The sequence below is a fragment of the Mesoplodon mirus genome (assembly GCF_964341445.2).
Source record: "Mesoplodon mirus genome assembly, chromosome: 8".
NCBI lineage: Eukaryota > Metazoa > Chordata > Mammalia > Artiodactyla > Ziphiidae > Mesoplodon > Mesoplodon mirus.
This window is the reverse complement of record NC_138984.1, coordinates 71,410,983-71,431,954: the sequence shown is the minus strand read 5'-3', so window position 1 is coordinate 71,431,954 and position 20,972 is coordinate 71,410,983.

Sequence of the window (20,972 nt, the reverse complement as noted above, 5' to 3'; positions counted from 1 at the left end):
CTTACATGCCATTCTTTATAGCTACAGTGAAAACAATGAAATCCTAAAATAGAGAAAAAATGGAAAATTGGAATATGACTGGATATGTGAAGTATCCTTGATTCACAACTTGAAAAGGAGCCTTAGAAATTGTCAAGTTCAATGCCCTACTTATAGTACGGCTTTCCAATTAAGCAGTTCCAATTCAGCATTTATCCAGTCTCTGCATAAACACTCCCAAAGAACTCTATCTCAGCAAGTATCTTCTCATTTTTAAATCAAAATCTGACTCTACCTCTCCATTATATGTTTTGCATTAGTTCTAGATCTACTCTCTGGATGGATATGCAAAATTTAATGATAATAGTCCTCTCCCTCCCCTCTCCCCAATGTGATTAATTTTCCACAGATATATCCCATTTCTCTAACTTTCCATCTCTTCTCCCATAACCTAATATCCCAAAGCTTCATCATTCTGTTAATGTGTCTTTGCATGCATTTCCTTGTTTTTTTCAATAGGACTCTTCAACTGCAAAACACAAAATTAAGTATAATGCATTAGATGACTCTGGTTAAGAGAGAAATATGTGAACATATGTTTTTCTGAACATATTTTAAAAAAGACAACTTAACCTAGGATTTGCTCTTGTAAGAGACACATAACTTTCTTACCTAATCTTCTTAAATCAAAAAATCATCTCCCAGAACTGTACTTACATGATTTTCTTATTTTAAAATTATAAAACAGAATGTTACATGTATTCCTCAGAAAATACCATTCTAGATACTGATGAAATAATAAGAGAACATACAACTTATTCTAAAAGAATTTATAAGCCAGTAGAGGGCACATAGGAAGAAGCATCACACACACACTAAACACTGAAATATTCACTGAATAAATGAATGAACTAATTGTAATGTAAAGGAGAATTAAATAAATATCCTAATGAAGATATAAATAAAATGTTATAGCATAAAAAGGAAAGGATTTTTTAAATTAAAATATAGTTGACCTATAATATTATGTTAATTTCAGGTGTACTACATAATGATTTGACACTACATACATGATGAAGTGAACACCATGATAATTCTAGAAACCATCTAACCCCATACAAATTTACTACAGTATTACTGACCATACTCCTTATGCTGTATATTACATCCCCATGACTTATTTCTTATATAACTGGAGAATTATATGTAATCCTCTTCACCTATTTTGACCACCCTCTCACCCTTCCCCCCCTTTCTGTCAACCACTCATTTATTCTCTGTATCTGTGAGTCTGTTTTATTGTTTTGTTTGAGGGTTTTGTTTTTTCAGATTCCACATATAAGTAACATTATGCAGTATTTGTCTTTCTCTGACTTATTTCACTTAGCATAACACTCTCTAGATCCATCCATATTGACCCAAATGGAAAGATTTCATTTGTTTTTCAGTGGCTGAGTATTATTCCATAGTATATGTATATACCACATCTTCTTTATCCATTTGTTTATCGATAGACATAGGTTGCTTCCATCACTTGGCTATTGCAAATAATGTCGCAGAGGACATTGTAGTGCACTTGTCTTTTCGAATTAGCAATTTTGTTTTCTTCGGGTAAATACCTTAAGTGAAACTGCTGGATCATATGGCAGTTCTATTTTTAATTTTTTGAGGAACATCCATATTGTTTTCCATTGTGACTGCACCAATTTACAACCCCATAAACAGTACACAAGTGTTCGTTATTTCCCATAGCCTTGCCAACACTTGTTATTTGTTGTATTTTTTTTTTTTTTTGAGGTACACGGGCCTCTCACTGTTGTGGCCTCGCCCGTTGAGGAGCACAGGCTCCGGACGTGCAGGCTCAGCAGCCATGGCTCACGGGCCCAGCTGCTCCACGGCATGTGGGATCTTCCCGGACCGGGGCACGAACCCGTGTCCCTGCATCGGCAGGCGGACTCTCAACCACTGCACCACCAGGGAAGCCCCAATAAGTTATCTTTCTACTGTAATTGTTATTGAGGTTTCATGGAGAGGTTGGTTAAAAAACACAGTAGAAAAGTCAGTTAGTGTCACCTAATAGCAGTTGTGGTTGCCATGGTAAAGATGTTAATGTGTGGATCACTAACACTATCTGAAAGACAGGTGTTATATAATCAGCAGGCTCTTGTAGGAAAATACCAATCACTGAAGAAAAGGATGCTCTAAAAAAGTTCTATGTAGAGTGTGAAGATGAGATTAGAAACTACTGCAATAACTTCAGGCATAATGCGAAGTGTCAAAATTAGGGTAATGTTAGAATAAATATTTTTAAAAGTTGTGTTACATAAAATTCACATCATAAAGAAAGAAGTTCAACTTCCTGCCTGACTTGTTTGTGTATTAAGAAAAAAGAAGTCCAGAAACTTACCCTGTGCATCTGAGAAGACCTAGATGACTTTAAAGGAAGTACAGTTGACACTTGAATAACATGGGGGGTTGGGGCACTGACCCTCTGCACAGTCAAGATTTGTGCATAACTTATATGGCCCTCCATATCTGCAGTTCTTCCTTATCCACGGTTTTGCGCCCACTGATTCCACCATCTTCAGATCGTGTAGCACTGTAGTATTTACTATTGAAAAAAAATCCTTGTGTGAGTGGACCCACATAAGTTTAAACCCATGTTTTTCAAGGGTCAATTGTATTTCTCTAACCTATTATGTATACATTCTATTCCTTCCCCAACTTTCTTATCCTTGGTAACTCATAATTATCCTTCAGATTTCTCCATGTTCTGTACTCCCTCTTTTCATCTAAACTAGTCTTCACTTATGCTAATATTTAGCTTATTTTTCAATTCTTTTTTTAGTTTCACTTTTCTCTCTGATATTTACATCTTGAAGGCAGGGGTGATTTCTGCCTTATTCAATGTTCTGCCCCAATATTTAGTACTTTATTTAGTATTTTAAATGTAATGAATCTTTTCTAAATAATTATTTCATTGTATATATGTGTACTTAAAGGTAAGTTATTTTTTCTCTTGTGTTCCAGGTAATCAATTTATTTATTAATTCATTTAGGCAAACATTTATTTCTTTACTCATTCAAACACTTGAACATTTCTATATGATCTGGTTGATAAGGACAGACTGGGTACAAGACAGCCACATTTTTCATAAAATTGTTTGCTTAAAGTTTCTTGATATCTTGCAGAGATACCCAGAGGAGAAGGAGATATTGAACCCGTATCCTGTTATCAATAATTTTCTTAGATTTTTTCAATTCCAATGTTCATGTATTTCCCTGACTCTTTCCTCTGAGCTATCCATCTCTATTCAAAATCCCTAATGGAACAAAACACTAAATATTAAAGACTATAGAATATAGCTTTCAAATATGATTGTATCAAACAGGCTGATAATTATTATAACTCTTTTTATCACTTTAAAAACATATTTAAAATTATCTAATATATATAATGTAAGAAGATACGTTTTCTGGAGAATTTCATTCTCAAGAAAATGTCAATGTCTTTTAACAAACTGGATGAAGAGAAATAAAAGCAGTGTTTAAGCAAAAAATTTCATCATTTACTTGTTTTTCTCTTTTGTCTCAGAAGACAGTCAAAATATCTGAGTGCTACATTAACAGCTTATTAAGAGATCATGAGGCAAAGCAATCAAGAGATTTATTAGTGCATGTTAACATCAGGGAAGCATTTATTTCAGTTTGTAACTCCAACCAAAGGAAAGTCAATCATAAGTTTTGGCAAAAAACTGTGAGCTTTGCATGTTATTATGCATATAACAGACATTTAGTTGAATAACTCTAGTGACAAACTCTTTACTGTTTAAGCCAAAATGGAAAAATAGCTCATTAACTCATTAGTTTCAGGTAAATGTAAATTCTAATAGCTCCTGCACGTCTTAAATTCTGTTTTCACTGAAGATCTGATCACTGGTAGATCAGAATGCTTTAATAAATTTCTTATTATATGTTATTCTCTCCCCATATCTAGCCCTGAGATAGTGTTATCTACAATATCATTTCATAATTTTTATTAATGTATATTTTGATAGTTATTTATATATGGTTACGATTTGCTTTATTTCCCTCAACAATGTGTCATATATCCTACATTTTTTTGGATTTGTTTTCTGTTTTCTTAAATTTATCATCTTTGAATTTTACCAGAAATTTTCAGAGAATATCTTTAATTAGTCTTTATATTGGAATGCTAGTTTTTCCTGGCATAAGATGATAGGTTTAAAATAATTTCCTTTCACGTTGTCATTGTGTTTTAGCAGTGATAAAAAAAACTTTATGCCTAAAATTTTCTGCTGTTATTTTTATTTCTATTTGCTTTTGGAGTTCTGAAACTTGACAAGAATATGCCTACATTTGTCTTGTTAAAATACATTGTGTTTTTGGTTTTCTTTTCTCTTTTTTTGTTCAATCAATATGTTATTTATTCAGCGCCTGCTACATGTGCTCACACATAAACACACACATTGTTTCAAGCCCTTTAGGGAAAAAAATCTATTATTAAACAAAATCTATGAATCTGGCACTGTGCTAAGCAATTTATTTACATTTCATTCATAACAAGTAGATTTTGTAACCTAATGTAACATAATGGAAACAGAGTCACCTTGGGCAAGTCACTCTATTTTCTTTTATTTTTAATTAGAGCCCTGTGAGCCCTCTTTCAGTCTAAAGAAGACTGGGAAATTTATTCAGCCATGTTATTATTTTCTTTTGTCTCCTCTTTTGGTACTCTTTTTTTACTTACTTCTCTAAGGTGCATCTTGGAACATGTGGATTCATCTTTTCATTTTTCCTAAGTTTTCTCATAAATTCTACCACTTTGTTCTTGGCTCAGCATTCAGGTAGAAACTCTCAATTACACGTTCCAGTTTACTAAGACAATATTCAGTCATAGTTATTTTGTTTCTTTTTAAATATATTGTTTTAACTTCTTTTTAAAAGGAGCTTTTTATTTGTTAGCTGTGCTTTTTTCTTGAAGATATTGAATATATGTATTTTCTTTAAACTCAATCACTTTGGTGTAGTGCTTTTGTAGGGATTCTTGTCTTCACACAAAACATTTGATTTTCTTAAATATCTGTTGATTCAATGTTGCTTTTTCCTAATTGCCTTTGATTATTGATATTTCCTTGTCAGTGAATCTGTGTTCTTATTGTAGCTAAAAACTGTGCATGGTTTTAAGAAGGGAGAGTGTGCAGTTAGTTTGTATTCCAGCTCTGGCAATTTCCCATCCTTCTTAGGCTCAAGAGTTTTGGGCTTTCTCTACTTTCTTTCTTAAGCCAGAGTGTGGCATGTCAGATGTCTTGCTTCAGAGACACTGCTTCAGGATGGAAGCCAGGGTCGGCGTTTCTTCTCTTTTTGTTTCTACCTCAGTGGTCCTTTTGGTGGTCTGGAGTTACTTGTGTTCTTGCAAATCTCCAGGAGCTCTCTCTTAGCAGATAGTTCAGTCTATTTAGAATATGTTTAATGGAGGTTGAGAGTGAAGATTGCCATTCTGTCCATGGGCAGATTCTCAGAATAAAGATCTCAAAAATGCTAAAGAAGATGCTCTGTCTTCGCAACTCCCCTCTTGCTTTTGATGATTTACCTTCATTTGAGACTTTCTTTAGAATATTCTATGATGTGGCTTTGCTTGTAGTTCCCTCTGCTCCTTCTTATTAGTAGATAATACCCCATCTACCTTCTATTTTTCAAGAATTTCTTGAAATAGAGGATCTACTGCTTGCTTATTGTCTGGTTTTCCATCACAATTATGAGTTTACTCTTTAAAAACGTGTAAAATCTAATATATCATTTCAAGCACTTCTTGGGTAGAGAGGAGTAAGGAAAGCAATTATGCCCATTGGATTTTAATTTAAAAAGTTAATTTTTGTACATGCATCTCCCAATTAATAATACTTTTATTAAACCTCTTGCATTGTTGTTTTCAATATCGTTGTATTTATTTCAACAAAATTATTGTCTCACTTAAGCAACTGTAACATTAAATCAAAGCTAGTTTTAGTGCCTATATTTTACTATACACTATGGTAGGAACTTTGAATGGGGACTTTTGATCAACAATAATATTAGTGCAGTACAATATAACAATTAACTTTAAGTTCAAACAGAAGTGGGTTTGAGTTCTAGTTTTGACAGCTCATAGTTCTGTGACCTTGACATATTTGTTTAATATTTCTAAACCTCTGCGGCTCTGGTTGTACAATAATAATAAACTCAACACATATGAAGATGTGCACAGTAAGCTTATGCCCTTCATCATTCTGTGAGAAGACAAATATAGATATTCATATTTGTTTTGTGCTGGCCTCAGCCTGTCGATAACTAATATCATGGCTGGACCCACCCTTGTGGTTCTTATGATTACAAGACGTCCTCAGAAATAACCATCAGGAAGCTTGAAAAAATAAAAGGTTTATTACTTACAAGTCCTGAACATTACATGGCACATCTGGGACCCCATAGGGTGGTCACATGTACAGAGAAAGAGAGAGAAAGAGGGACAGAATGCATGAGTCTGAGGTTCTACTTTTATTGGGGTTGACGGTGGGGACCTAGGGTTTCAAGAGCTCACTCTTCATTGGTGAATTTAAAACATAAGATAGGAAATTTAAAACACGGAAAGAGAAAAAACAAACGGCCCAAAAGTCAGTTATCAAAAGCAACCAAGATCTTTAAAACAAAGAGGTCTGGCTCTTTACCTAGTCCTGTGGCTGGTGTTATGTTTATTGGAGAGAGCCATCTTTGAAGTGGGTGCTTCTTTGAAGTGAATGCCTGGGCAATCAAAGCTTAAGTCATGCACTTGCATTACAAAAAGAAAAGAAAACTGTCAGGGCTTATACTATACTAGCACATAGCCTGAAGTTGAAATCGTGTTGAGTTGATCAGCATCGACAATGTTGTAAGGAATTTATAAGAATCTTTATATTTCTTGTAAGATGAAAGAACAATGTTTTGGAAGATAATTTTGAAGTACCCAAAATAAAACTATAGGTAAATAAAAAAGATATAGTATTTTAAAATATGGACTCAGAGGTTCTAGAAAACTCTTTTCAATTCTATGCCCTATAAAAAAAGTGTTGCCTACCCTTCCAGTTCTATAAGGATCAAGCCATTAGCCACTGCAGCTGCCCACCCACCGACAGTGTGCCTGAGGGGAATTCAGGATGGAGAAGAACAGAAAGTACCATGTGCTTTAGATATACTGACTCCTAGATAGTTAAAATACATTTCTAAGGAAAATTTTAAACAAACTTAGATTCATATATCTTCTTATACATAGAAAAGCACTAAAATGATTTACTTGAGATGTCTGTTCTTTTTGATTAGTGGTAAGCACTCTTTCTATGCTTGACTACATGTTTTCTCCAGCAAAACAGTTCATATTTATGCGATTCCTCCCATTCCTCTTCAAAACAGTTTCTCAGAGCTAGCTGAGAAGCTGTCTCTCGAGCTATAGTCCTCAGTAAGACACCGAATAGACTCAACTCATAGCTCTTATGTTGTGGGATTTTTTTCAGGTCAACAGACTCTATCATGTACTGTCCATAAACACCAGGTAAGGCACTTAGGTTCTCTGAGTGATAGTTTCCTATTACATAAAGAGGTGCTAGGCTTTGGATTTAGTGTATTGTGTTGTGGTGAGGATTAATTAATGGAATTCATCTAAAGTACTTAGAACCATGTTTTGCACATTATAAATGATCAATAACATATAGCCATTTGGAAGAAACGCATCTTGGAATTTTTACAACATACTTAGAATTGTATTTACCTGATTCTTTTTATTTCTGTTGCAACTTAAGAAGACATATTATATTAGTTCCATCAGTAAGAGGTATATAAAATATGAGACACATATAAGGAAATAGGTATATACATACATGTGTATAAAAACTATCTATTCACATATCAGACAAGTTGAACTTGAGAGGAAATAGTGTATTATAGATAAAGCAGAGTTATAAGTATATCACAAATATTTAAATCATTCCACTTTAAAATGGAAATAATGTATTTCCTCTGCCTATACAAACAAGAGTGTGATGCAAAAAAACAAAATGTGAAATAAGGTAGTAGTTTTTATCTATATAGTTTGGAAATATCCACTGGTAATATTTACTAAATCACCTCATAGGTATTTTTCTATGAATATGTAAACCCAGGTATGTTTTTAATAATAGATTATTGTTGTTCATACAGTTTCACAATATTTTTCATTTAAAGATACCTTATGAATTTCAAAATATTAATTTATATAATTGGTGGAAATACTTCTATTTTGTCATGGTCAATATATATTACATTACCAAATATACAGTGGGTGTACCATAAATATTTGTTAAAAAATGCATGCCTGAATATTTGTATCATCACATCTTTCCTTGACAATTAACACAGATCTATATTATTTTTATAGTGAATTTAAATAAATTCTATTAATATACATTTATTTATCTAAGTGACCCACTCTTTAGGAACAATTAGGTTGCTTCCATATTTTGCCTATTTTAAATAACAACATGATCACACACAGGACATTAACCTTTACACATTTTACTTGGTCAACACCAGAGATTGAGATTGAGGCAGCTGGTGCACAAACTGGCAGCCACCTTACCTGCACTCTGCAATCTGAAGATCAAGAAGAAACCACCAGAACTGTTGGCTCCAAAGTACCTACACACTCTACTCTCCTGCTAAGTGGTTGCCTTGCTCTTGTATCCTCTTCTCTCTCTCTCTGTCTCCTCCTCTGATCTTTCTTCTCTTTCTCTTACTTTAATTCAGTTTTCAATTCAGAACTCATATGAATATATCTGATGATAGAAATCTAAATCACATATAGAAACCTAGCTGCTGTGAACTCAGGGAATACATTTTTTTGCTTTCTAATTTCTGCAGTACAGGAAGTTACAGAGGAAGTAGATTAGGATGGATGATGGATAAGCTCGAATATTGAATATGTCATACCCCTGGCTCCGGCCCTCCAGTGTTAATCTACAGTAAGAAATATAGCCATGATTTCCCAGATATTCTACAGCACACTTCCAATAACTCTCTCTGGTGTCTGGAAAAGCAGTTACTGTTAACGCCTGATATCTTGCTTCAGTTTAGTTCAATTTGTACTGTATACCTCAGACACTCGAAGTTTTCGAGATGCAATTGCCTGATACAATGATGAAATTATGGAAATGTATTTCTCTTCAGCTATTCTGTTTATTTTGTCAGAGAGCATAGAAAGCCTGTTCTTTTCAGATATCTTCTAAGCTATTTCTTATAATCTATTTTAGGAAAATAGTTACCAATATACTTTACAAGAAATGATCATTTTAATTTACCAATTTGGGGACATTGAACATTTTCCTGTATGTGAGTGTGAGTTTTGCCAAGTATAAAAACAGTCACACAGCTTGTCTCTACAAGGTTTCTAATTTGGAAGCTGACCTGAATGTCTTGATCTAAAGGCCATTTAGTCCTTTAAAATGACATATTTTAAAATCAGATCAAGACATTTGGGTCAAACTTCCTCAATCTTGGTATTATTGACATTTTGACTCAGAAAATTATTTGTTATGGGGACTATCCTATTGAGATGTTCATCAGCATCCTTTGCTTCTACCCAGTAGATACCAGTAGTACCTTCCATAGGGACGAAAAATGTCTCCAGACATTGCCAGATGCCCCCTGGGAACCATAATTGCTCCTGATGAGAATCACTATCTTAGATGTTATTTTTAGTGTTATTACTAGGTGACTAAACATCACTATTACAAAGTTCTAAGTTCTAGAGTGGTTTAGAGTTAACACAATACTAAAGATTAAACAATCTTATTGAAACTTTGGATCAAATTTTTATTTGTGAAAATATTATAGTGTAAGGGAATTGACAGTGAGGGTAAAAATACATGTGTATATGAGTATCCTTAGTTCCTTTATACTTTTGCTTCAGGCTGTTAACCCTGGTCCTAATTTAAGCAAGTAAATGAGTGTTAGAAGGAGGCCTCACAGCTTAACAAAATGCATGATACATGATTGTTAACTTTATTTGGAGGCAGAAAATATGACGATTAGTTTTCTTGCACAAAGAAAATCATATATTTATCATCACTTACCTAGTTAGAGTACAGATATCTACCTTCATAAATAGAATCAACTTAAATAACAATTTTTATAAATCTGATCTCTCATTAAAGGGGATACAATGAGAAAGGAACTATTTTTTTTTGTGTGTGTGTGTAGTTCCATAACATTTAATCATTTTTCCTTTTATAATATGTCTCAGTATCTGATATGACAAAGGCTTTAACTTTCCATAATAATATTTGCCATTCTTTTCCATTTATTTTTTGCAGTACTCGGGCCTCTCACTGCTGTGGCCTCTCCCGCTGCAGAGCACAGGCTCCGGACGCGCAGGCTCAGCAGCCATGGCTCACGGGCCCAGCCGCTCCGCGGCACGTGGGATCCTCCCGGACCGGGGCACGAACCCGTGTCCCCTGCATCGGCAGGCGGACTCTCAAACCACTGCACCACCAGGGAAGCCCCGAGAAAGGAACTATTGATACATGTGAAACAAGGGTCAGATATGCATTTGTAGAGAAGTCATGTATATGTCTAAAATACTTGTATATTCACTCATTAAATTAAAATAGGGTGGCCTGGACCAGAAACTATCAAACTCTTAGAGGAAGACATAGGCAAAACACTCTATGACATAAATCACAGCAAGATCCTTTTTGACCCACCTCCTAGAGAAATGGAAATAAAAACAAAAATAAACAAATGGGACCTAATGAAACTTAAAAGCTTTTGCACAGCAAAGGAAACCATAAACAAGACCAAAAGAGAACCCTCAGAATGGGAGAAAATATTTACAAATGAAGCAACTGACAAAGGATTAATCTCCAAAATTTACAAGCAGCTCATGCAGCTCAATATCAAAAAAACAAACAACCCAATCCAAAAATGGGAAGAAAACCTAAATAGACATTTCTCCAAAGAAGATAGACAGATTGCCAACAAACACATGAAATAATGCTCAACATCACTAATTATTAGAGAAATGCAAATCAAAACTACAATGAGTTATCATCTCACATCAGTCAGAATGGCCATCATCAAAAAATCTACAAACAATAAATGTTGGAGAGGGTGTGGAGAAAAGGGAACCCTCTTGCCCTGTTGGTGGGAATGTGAATTGATACAGCCACTATGGAGAACAGTATGGAGGTTCCTTAACAAACTAAAAATAGAACTATCATATGACCCAGCAATCCCACTCCTGGGCATATACCCTGAGAAAACCATAATTCAAAAAGAGTCATGTACCAAAATGTTCATTGCGGATCTATTTACAATAGCAAGGAGATGGAAGCAACCTAAGTGTCCATCATTGGATGAATGGATAAAGAAGATGTGGCACATATATAAAATGGAATATTACTCAGCCATAAAAAGAAACAAAATTGAGTTATTTGTAGTGAGGTGGATGGACCTAGAGTCTGTCATACAGAGTGAAGTATGTCAGAAAGAGAAAAACAAATACTGTATGCTAACACATATATATGGAATCTAAAAAAAAAAAAATTGTTCTGAAGAACCTAAGGGTAAGACGGGAATAAAGACACAGACCTACTAGAGAATGGACTTGAGGATATGGGGAGGGAGAAGGGTAAGCTGTGACAAAGTGAGAGAGTGGCATGGACATATATACACTACCAAACGTAAAATTGATAGCTAGTGGGAAGAAGCCGCATAGAACAGGGAGATAGCTCGGTGCTTTGTGACCACCTAGAGAGGTGGGATAGGGAGGGTGGTGGGGGAGGGAGATTCAAGAGGGAAGAGATATGGGAACATATGTATATGTATAACGGATTCACTTTGTTATAAAGCAGAAACTAACACACCATTGTAAAGCAATTATACTCCAATAAAGATGTTAAAAAAAAAAAAACTAAGTGAGGTATAGAAAGTCTGAGCCCTTTTAAAACCTGAAACTTAGAGTGACTGAATTGCATTATTAAATGAAAAAAAAAGAAGCTAAATGAGGTAATTATGCCTCATTATTAGCACTAGATCTGGGGTATGTTAGACTCTCCAAAAAAGCTTCATACCTCCCTTTCATTAAGAGAAGACTCACATGGCTCACTGTGTTTCTGAAGTATTCTATTATTTAAATGTTGGTGTCAGAGTATAAAGTCACAGAATTATATGATTTCTGAGTGGACAGCTCCTCTAAATTATTTGGTTCAAGGGGTAAAGCCTGTACCAAAACCAAGCTTTGCTTTCAGTTTGGTGTCCTCTCATCCTTTTTCATTTCTAATATAATTTTGATTTTTATCTATTATTCATCTTAAAAATTAAAGTAGAGCATGTAAAAAAAGAAAATAGAGTGGCCTGGAAATGAGATGGAATCCCAAGGTCTGTTTATCCCAGGCATATTTTGAACTATTACTATATATAATAGTTTATTTATTAGATGATATTATATTATAAACTTTAGCCTTGATTCATAGCTTGTGAAGGGTAAGCTGTTAAGGAGAAGTAATTATTGTAACATTAATATTCAGTGTTATAGAAGTTATTTTCCATAAATTGTTCTTTATGATAAGAAGTTTATTTAGAAATTGTATCATTTTTCTTAAATATTATACTATTTAGAAAGTGAAGTTGATTATTTACTAAACATATCAAAATGACATGCTACTTTGGTAAATTAATGGAAATTTCTGTTTGGGATTAATTATGAACTAAAGTGAGAAAAATTTTAATACATTATTTTTGTTTGGAATTTGACAGTTTTAGTTCAATATGTTGAATTTATTCATTTTTTGCAAATTACATGTGGTTGAATAAAACTGTATTTAGGTTGCATTTTCTAAGATGCAAATTGATCTTACCAATTTATATTCTAGGAATGTCTCAAAAGAAGAAATAAAAACCAGAAAATAAATATGAAAGATAATTACAGAAAAATAAACACAAAATATCCAGAATCCCTCCGAATTTAGCATCTTTTCCATTTATCTTTACCAAGGTAAGAACTCCATATATTTACATTCATGATTAGATGAGGGGAAAATAAGGTGTTGCTCAAATGTTATGCCATATTTCTTGACCTCAAAGTTATTCAGACAAATACAAAAGAATGCATATAAAAGTTTTTAATTCAAATGGTTTGCAAGGTTGTTATTCAACTTTGTGTAGTAACTGGTGTTTGTTTTAAGAGCTTCACAGAATTTTACATTGCCCATTACTTGTAGTAAAATTTTTTCCTAATTGTTTCATGGGATTTGTTTTAAATTTGAGTTCATGCCATTTTTAAATCATAAAAATAAATGGAACATGTCAATGCAATAAAAGCCATTTTCTAGCACAAGCTGAAATTGTCCATTTTTATCTTGTATGAATCTCTTAGTATAATAATTTTCCTCAGACATAAGATTAAACATGAAAATATTTGACTTCTCTGAAGTAACACACTGGAATGGACAAATACATTTACCAGTCACTTCGTTAATACAAGTTTTATTTTCTTCCCCTCCACTGGAAAGAGATGTTTTCTGTCTTTTTCTCTTGTAACCAGTATTTGCATCTCATAGTGTTCATTTTTTTACTACTTTTATCCTTTTCTGCTTTTGTCCTTTTAAATGTTTGCAAATAATACTTTAAAGAACTGAGCAGTTATTTAAGTGCAAAGATAAGTTTTTAAAATATAAATATTTGTATGTTTGCATAAGGACAGAAAAAATATACTGTCTATATATATATATATATATATATATATATATATGAAATTTTTACCTCTCCTTATAGCCAGGGTGATAATAACACCTATAAATGTTTTACACGGTATCCATACTTGCCAACATATGACTCATTGAAGCATTCTTTTAACAGACGTTTATTGAGTCAGGACTATTTTCAGTGGTGGGGCACAGTGGTGAACAAGACAGGAGGGTCCCTGTTTAGTGGAGTTTACTCCACTAGTGTTGAGCAGGTAAGCAACAAACAAAAATTAGCTCGCTAAATAAATGTGCCTAATAATGATTGTCTGAAGAAAATAAAGCAGGTTAATTAAATAGAGAGTGACTTGTGGAAAACATAATGTGTCATTTAAAAAAAAACATTTTTTCTAAATCCTGTAATTGAGTCTACATTCGGCATTTAATGTAGAAAAACAAAATATAGTTAAATAATTAGAAATAATATTTATATAGGGTGAGGAAAGCTGACTGTTATTGAATTTTAAACCTAATTTGCTATGGGGGAAATCCAGTTTTAAATTTTTCACATTTAACACACATGTCTACTTTAGGGAAAATAAATTGCATAAAGGAAGATTAAGGTGAAAAATAATAAAGCTGTACAGCTGAGAGACCCTGCCTTATTATACTAACCATATACTGATTATATAATTATCCTCAGCGGAGACTGGACTTTTATGATGGAAGAGCACAAATTAATGCAGGAAAGAAATTTACAAATAAATATTTCTATCCAGGAAAATTTTTTTTACCACCATCTAGCTATTTCCTATACCTCAAATTCTGTCCCTGACAATACCATCAGCTGACCTATCAATGGCTTTGCCTAATTTACTCCTTATCTCATTGCAATTTAATTAAAGAAAACGTCCAAGAAACATTTTTCTTATTGTCCAAACTAGGTCAGGGCTTACAATTTACTCTCATAACATCACATATTTCTTCATCATCATAGTCAAGCTTCTGCTTGTTGTATCTTTATTGACGTGACTTAGACTATCTATGCCCTCCTCCACTTTGGGCAACTGGAATACACCTGAGTGACCTTGAGCTAGCTATATTTACTTTTAGACTAATGTTAACAATTAACAAAATCAAAAAATTTTAAAACTTTCAGAAGAAAAAAATACACACACACAGACACATGTACGCAGTAAAATATCCTAAAATTCCTCAATTCCTCTCAAGATAATTACAATTTCTTCCTTCTGAGAATTATGAAATCTGTCTCTCAGTCTGGGTCAGTCTTAAAATATCACATTGGAATTGTCTCTTTTTCATAATCATGATCCTTCTACTTTTCTTTATGTTTATCTTCCTCCTCTTTTCACAAATAGAAAAATTTAGCATTATTGAAATATTCATTTCCAAGTACTACCCTGAACTTATGCAAAGGTACATCAGCCAAGCAAATTGAAGAAAGAATTCTTCCTTGAGGAGAAATGTTTCTGCTACAGTAGTAAACTCCTTGAAGTCATATTTATTTTCTCCCATTACCCAGACAGTGCCATGAGCTAAACATCTATTGAATATTCATGAATGAAAGGGTAAAAAGAAACCAACTGATATGGAAGAGACCCAGCTTTATGGGAAGAGTATCACCATTTGCTTTTTGCATCATCATTTTTACTTTTGCAATAGAATATGAAAACCCTAAAAATTAATAAGGACTGAAAGGGAAAAAAAGCAGCTGCGAAGTCTTCATTTGAGATCTAGACTCCCCTTTGGAGAGATACAGAGCCAGGGCCATTTTAAATAATAGTAATTATTAATCCTGGACTTAAAGACTTTACATTTCCTGCAAAAAATATTTGAAACATGATGAAAGAACAATAGGATTGTTCCCAAAATACTTAAAGAAAAAAACTGTGACAGTATCATTCTATTGTCTCTTGGCTCTAAACTCATTCTTTAATACCTTCTCTGTAATCCTGGTAGAATTCTGTAAAGCATTTCTCCTTTTTTTTTTTTTTTTTTTTGCATTACACGGGCCTCTCACTGTTGTGGCCTCTCCCGTTGCGGAGCACAGGCTCTGGACGCGCAGGCCCAGCGGCCATGGCTCACGGGCCCAGCCGGCATGTGGGATCCTCCCGGACAGGGGCACGAACCCGCGTCCCCTGCATCGGCAGGCGGACTCTCAACCACTGCGCCACCAGGGAAGCCCCAGCATTTCTCCTTTTGAGTGAGCATGATGGTAAACTTTCTCAGGAGAGGGCATGGAAGGACATTGCAGGAAGAAGGGCTTCTCTTGGTTCTGGACACAGCAGGGTTGGTCAGTAATGTATATGTGAGGACATTTGGTTGAGCTTTGCCCAAGTCACACACCTACAGTGCAGGGCCCCTCGCAGCAAGCCTGCAGCCTTGGCCAGACACTGTCTTCTGGCTGCTGCTTGCCTATTCTCTGGAGTGTTGCTTTCTGCTTTTCCTAGCTTTGACCATGGCAACTACGCAGTCGGCTGCAACCTTCCCTCTCCAATGAATTCTGAACTCCAACCCCTGGGAAGCGATTCCTCTTTCAAATTTGTTCCTTCTTGGGTGCCCTCCTTCAGCCCTAGGAATGGGTTTTCCCAAATAAGCACAATAATTATCAAGAAATCACAGCCAGCCAGACATGGAATAAATTACTTCTGTTCAATGAATTTCAAAATCACCATGATCCTTTACCTTTATTTTTTAAAAATTTAAAAGACGATGTTGAATTTTTAGTATTTTGCTATGATGTAGGTTACAGGCCTCCAAAATAAGAGTGTCAAAGAACTTCCAAGATGTTAAAACTGATAAGTTGGAATAAAAATTAGCCAAAGTTAAATGATAAAATCACATTACGATTTCTTTTTTTTTTTCTTTTTTCAATTACTTATAGACTATGACTATGTCCACGGCTACAAATTTTTCAGTATTAAAATGATGCAGGCTACACTTCTTAGAAGGAGAAAATAGGGTCAAAATTTTATTAGTGATAAACAACCATAGTAAACTATTTCAATATTATTAGTTTACATCTTTCTGCACATATAGTCTTCACAATATCTAACTTCATATTTTCTAACGTTTGGATTAAAACTGCTAGTATTAAATTTGTAAAAAGTTTACACATTTTAAAATTGGCTGAATCCTCTACTGTATGTGTGTCTGTCAGTTACCTGAGCTTGAAGAAACCATCTCCACAGGGGCTACTGGTTTATTATTTAAAACTCTTCCTTGGTATGAAAGGTAGTTTTGCATTTGAGGATTCAGTAAATTGAAATATGTAATTAAAGTATTTAATTTACAGAGTTTATAATTTTGTGAGAATGATTAATTAATTATATTACCTTTAGATACCTGGCATCACATAAGTATCTTGTTCTGTACCTGGCTCTTCTAATTCTTAGCTTACCAGTAATGTGAAACTGTAGGAAAACTCTTCATATAATATAGATAGAACAATATAGAACAAGTCTGTCTATCCCTTTTCCTCTTTTTTTAAAAAAAATTATTATTGTCATTTTTTTGGGTAAAATAGACATAAAATTTACCATTTTAATTTTAAAGGCATTAAGTACATTCACATTGTTGTACAACCATTACCACCATCCATCTCCAAAATGTTTTCATCTGAAAACATTCACCATAAAGGTGCAAACTGAAACTTGGTAGCCATTAAACAATAACTACCCATTCCATTCTGTTCCACATTACACGCTACTTCCCAACCTGTATTTTTCCACTCACCAAAAGGCCATAGTCATGGTTCCATGGCAATAGACGTCTGTGACAGTACTATATAACACTGTATATTCAAATGTGTATGCTTCCTGGTGAGCTACTCATCCTGAGATTCTTTCCATAAGAGCATTTAACAAACTGTCCTAAGTTCACTCCTCTGTCACCCTAGAGAATTTGAACTTTGTAAGTATAGAGCAGAGGTCTTACTCAAATGTTTATCTTTGGCCAAGCATAGTACCTGGTTTGCAGCAAATGATTGATCAGTGAGTGGATAAGTTAGTGAATGAAAGAGGAATATCAGCTCCTTGGACTGAGAAAAAATGATACTGTTGCCGAAGATTCTGGGCAGCAGTCTCAGAGAAATAAATTACATCTAGAAGGTTTAGTGAATAACTAAAGCCAAGGGTTTCATAGTGTACCTATAAGAAGTACACTATGATTTCTGAGATATGCTGATATTTTGTTTCTTAATTTATGATGAACTCTCAGAACACATGAGTTCATTTTGCTAGTATTTTTTTTAGTTTTAAGCAATACATGTAGAAATGTCACTTTGGGCTTATATTAATATAATTGTTTATAAAAGACCAGTCTTGACAAAAGTTATATATGGTAAATTACAAACATAATTTTAACAGTAACTATTTCACTTGTTCAAAAGAGAACAGCAATGATTAATAGTGAATTCAATAATAGAGGTCCAGAACCAGTTATGTGTAAGCTAAGAGATCAATCAAAGAAATGGAAAACAGAAATAATTGACTTATAAAGAATGTCTGAGAGAATGGAGGCACATGCAATAATCTCTGGTAAACAAAATCTGGCTGAAGAACAAGCTTTGATTCCCTTCTCTTTATCTTTGTGTATCTACTGTAGAGGTTTGCTTTGTGATTATTGTGAGGCTTGCATAAAACATCTTATAGCTATAACTATTTTTTGCTGATAACAACTTAATTTCAATCACATAAAAAACTCTACTCTTTTACTTTCCTCTTTTATGTTTTTGATGTCATAATTTACCTCTTTTACATTGTGTATCCATTAAAAAAATATTGAAGTTGCATGCTTCTCCTTCTCTTTTCTTTCTAGTACTCTAATAATTTGCAGATTGTTTCTTTTGATGGTAACCCCCTAGATCAACTTAGGCTCTCTTCACTATTTTTCATTCTCTCTTCCTTGTTCTCCTCTGACTGGATAATTTCAAAGTTCCTGTCTTTTAATGCAGATTTTTTTCTTCTGCTTGATCCATTCTGCTATTGATTCTTTGTATGGCATTTTAAAATTTCCACTCATTGTATTTTTCAGCTCCAGAATTTCCTTTTGATTCTTTTTTATTATTTCTATCTCTTTGTTAAATTTTTCATTTTGTTCATGAATTGTTTTCCTGATTTCATTGAATTGTCTTTCTATATTTTCTTGTAGCTCATTGAGTTTCCTAATTACATCTATTTTGAATTCTTTATTGGGTAAATGGCAGCTGTTGATACCTTTTGGGTTGGTTATTGAAAGATTACTGTGATCCTTTTGTGATGTATTTTCTTGATTTTTCGTGTTCCTCCTTAAGTCTTTACTAACTTAGAGAAATACCTCTTTGGGAGAAATTTCTCTTTGGGAGAGAAATACCTTCCTTCAGCCCTGCTAAGGATTCTGAGGCTTTCTCAGACCTTCTATGGATATGCCTACTTCACACATTTTGCTCTCTGTGTGACAGAATTCTTAAGCTTATAGGCTTGGGCTCAGTCCTGTATAGCCAGGCCATGTGCTGACAACCTCTCTTTTACTTTCCCAATGGCATTCTCTCCCAAGTCCGAAGATTCAGGCCAGATTTCTGCACATGTTCACTAGCTATCTGCAAAAGCTTGCTCTTGCACTGTCAAGAGTGTACGCACAGGGAGATCAGCTCGGTGCTTTGTGACCACCTAGAGTGGTGGGATAGGGAGAGTGGGAGGGAGACACAAGAGGAAGGAGATATGGGGATATATGTATACATATAGCTGATTCACTTTGTAATACAGCAGAAACTAACACAGCATTGCAAAGCAATTATACTCCAATAAGATGTTAAAAAAAAAAAAAGAGTGTGCACAAGAAATCAGTCATGGAGTGGGGCTGGGGGAGGGGTAGGGGTGGGTGAGGTGCATGGATTACTGGGAGTGCCCTGGGCTGGGTGGGGAAATCAGTAGTGGCTTGTGGGTAGGCCTCCTGCTGTGTGTTCACTCACACTCTCACTTTTCCCTGCAGGAGAAATCACAGGCTGAGAATGGCTCTTTTATCACTCTTATCACTTTAGAAGAGGGTAATACAGGTAAAGTCAAACTGCCCCTCTTACCTTCTCCAGTGCACCCAATCTTGTGGGTTTTGCAATCAGTGGTATGCTAAACTTCTTTGCTGAGCTCCTGGATTTCCACAAAGGCTCTCTCATCTATGGTAATTGTTCTCCAGCAGCTCCCAGGCTGTGGCCAAGAGAGACTGGAGCCAGTTCATGGGCACTTCAGGGTCCAGAGTCATTACCAAGGTATGTGTGCCTATTACTTAGCATATCGGTGGGCAAGAGTCCTCCTGGGTCCCTTTGTGTATGGTGTTGATGACAGAACCAAAGACAAACAGGGCTTCTGCAGAGTCCTCAGGGTTATGTAGTTGTTTCTGGGTCTATTGTTGGGACCTCAGTGAGTGAATTAGCTACCTAGGTGCAAGCCTGTCTTCTCAAACTGGGTCTTCCTGTTTTTGGATGAATGTGGAGTTTCACAGTCTCCTTCCTGGATCCCACAGTTCCCACAAATGTACTTTTGTCTGTGGATGGATGCCAAATTGCTATTTTGGGGGGAGAATACAAAAGAACATCTTATTTACCCATCTTGTTGATGTCACTCCAGTTGTTCTGTTTTAAAAGTTGTTAACATTCATGCATTCATGTATCAAAAGTGCCTCAGAGTGTGTTTTTTAATTTTTATCTGACTTGCCTTTGATGTCTATTGGAGATGGATATTCTCTGCAGTGCAGAGCCGCCTGAATCTGCATTTAGCAGGGAAGTGGGTGTATCTGCAACTTCTGTAACAGTTTGGATTTCCTTTCTCTCCACAGCTTCATTAACAGTTCAGTGTCTTTGAGGAAAGTTTGACTGAGGTGTCTCTATTAGAAAGGGATGCTCCAGATCTTCAGACCTTTGATCATTTCTGTTTTACATGGTGTCTTCCTATCAGACATAGGGTATTGCCAGTTGCAATGAGTTAATCCTCCAATAAATGCAGTCAGCATAGCTTAATTTGAAATAAAAATGGATGATGTTAATAAGCTTAACTTTCCAGCAACGCAGCTTTACTTAATGCAGTTCCTCTGGGAATGTACATTAGACTGCAGACAGCAAATTTGAAAAGTCATAACTTTATTAAAAGTTATAAATATTTTGTTTAGTGTTATAAGTGTATTTATTATGAATATAGTAGTTTAAATACTTATCAAATACATGAATATTATTTAAGACTAAAACTGTGTGAA